General features: G+C 39.7%; 1 non-coding gene across 1 annotated transcript; it reads right to left on the reverse strand.

Annotated features, from left to right (window-relative positions):
* Positions 1 to 1,022: 1,022 nt before the first annotated feature.
* Positions 1,023 to 1,128, reverse strand: LOC145633378 (small nucleolar RNA R71). The gene has a single exon (XR_014112708.1). It is a non-coding gene; the product is annotated as a small nucleolar RNA R71 (small nucleolar RNA).
* Positions 1,129 to 2,054: the final 926 nt, after the last annotated feature.

A 2,054-nucleotide genomic window follows, 5' to 3' on the forward strand; every position in this document is an offset into this window, starting at 1 on the left:
CAGTCTTCGTGTTGTAACTCTCCCAAGGGACAAAAACACCCAAAACAGCTTGCATTTACACGATTTAGGTGTCTTGTGATGTTTCCTAGCTAGTGTTTATCGTAGTTGACGCTAGTTAGACCTCTAGGAGAATAGCTTGATATGCTCTCTTGGTTGCATGACTGATTTCCCTTACATTGCTTGACTTAGTCAATTTGACCTCCCAATTAGTTGAATCTGTTATGATTACATGTGGATCCTAGCCTTAGTGTTTTTTACATTTGATTTCTTCACGTTTATTAGTCGTCTTTGTCCTAGCATAACATTCACACCTAATCATTACATTTCAGAATAGCTTGACCATAGACAATAGATAATCGCCCACCATTCCTTTGGGTTCGACCCTCAACTTACCATTATACTTGTGTAGGGGTGTGTTGAGTGTTTACAAATTTTTGTTGGCTTTGGGTAGGGGTTAGCTTCAACGACCTAGTCTCGACCCTTGTCAAAATGGCGCCGCTGCCGGGGAATGGTGTCGTGATTGTATGTTGTTGTTGAGTCTATTCCACTTAATTCAAAAACACAAAAAGATTTTCATTTAGGCTACAATTTTAGCCGTGCTACTAATAATTTAGTTTGAGATTGTGAGTAAGTGAACATGGGAGAAGCTCATAGAGTGACGTTGAAGGAGTTGGGCACGCCGGGCGCTTACAAGTATGAGGGTGGGAATTCTCCATTATTGATCCCGGATGGTGATTTTGAAATCAAACTGGCTATGATCACCATGATTGAGAGGAAACAATATTGTGGCACAAAAAGTGAAAACCCTCTCAACCATCTCAAGGATTTTGAGAAGTATTGTAATACAATTATGGTAGCTGGAGTTGCTCAAGAATATATAAGGCTCAAGTTGTTTCCCTTCTCTCTCATTGGAAGAGCTTTAGAGTGGTTGGATAAGGAGGTCAAACCAAGGTCCCTAAGGACATGGGATGAAGTTACCAAGGCTTTCTTATCTCGCTTCTACCCACAAAAGAAGACGGCAGAGGCTAGAGCCTTAATCTAAAGTTTCAAGCAATTGCCTAGAGAGAATCTCTATGAAGCATGGGAGAGGTACAAGGATTACCAAAGGGAATGCCCTCACCACGGAATTCCAACCTATCAAGTCATACAAATTTTCTATGGTGGTTTGAGCTCTCAAGGTAGATCGAGCCTTAATGCCAAAGCTAGAGGGCCGATTATGAACAAAAGGGAAGAAGAGGTTGTGGATGTAATAGATGATGTGGTAAGGAACTACATGTATTGGCATGATGTAGAGAGGGAATCGACAAGCACAAGTGGCTCAATCGATCAATTTAATGTCGTCAACAATTTGTCCACATTGGTCTCCGAGTTAGGAAAGGAAATGATTTCTCTCAAGACCAAGCTTGAAAGTCCTTCACAAGCTCAAACACTTCCCTCCCAATTTAAGGGGAGAGGTACATCTTCCTACTCTAACCCTCCTTTTGCTTCTTGTTGCATGATAAGAGAATGCTTAGTTTGTGATTTATGTGGAAAGAATGATCATAATGCTTCTAATTGCTCCAATATAATGTTCCTTGTGATGGATAAGAGAATGTGCGTGTTAATGTGTTGATAATAATTATCATGGACCTAGATTTAATGCTCACAAGAATGTTGGGAGTAGGAATTGTCACTATCATGGGAGCTATGATAATTATAACCAAAATAGTGGTTATTGTAAACATTTGACCCAAGAATTTTGAGGTAACCATAATAACTTTTGTTGTAATGATCAAAGCCATGGCCAAGAATATGGGGTTCATAACCAAGGTTATGGTAACCATAATAAAAGTTCCGGCCAAAATCATGGTAAGGGTAATTGGAGTAATCAAAGTAGGGGAGATTTTCAAAATGATGTTCAAAGAGGTACCCCACCCCAAATTACTCCGACGACTCAAAGCCAAGGTGATGATTTCAATGCTCAACAATCCCAATTGAATAGGCTAGAGAATTTCATAATGGCTCAATCCGAGAAGTTGAATGAATTCACATTGTCTTGTAAAAAAATGTTTGAG

The sequence above is a fragment of the Chenopodium album genome, chromosome 5, assembly GCF_948465745.1.
Source record: "Chenopodium album chromosome 5, dcCheAlbu1.1, whole genome shotgun sequence".
Taxonomy (NCBI): domain Eukaryota; kingdom Viridiplantae; phylum Streptophyta; class Magnoliopsida; order Caryophyllales; family Amaranthaceae; genus Chenopodium; species Chenopodium album.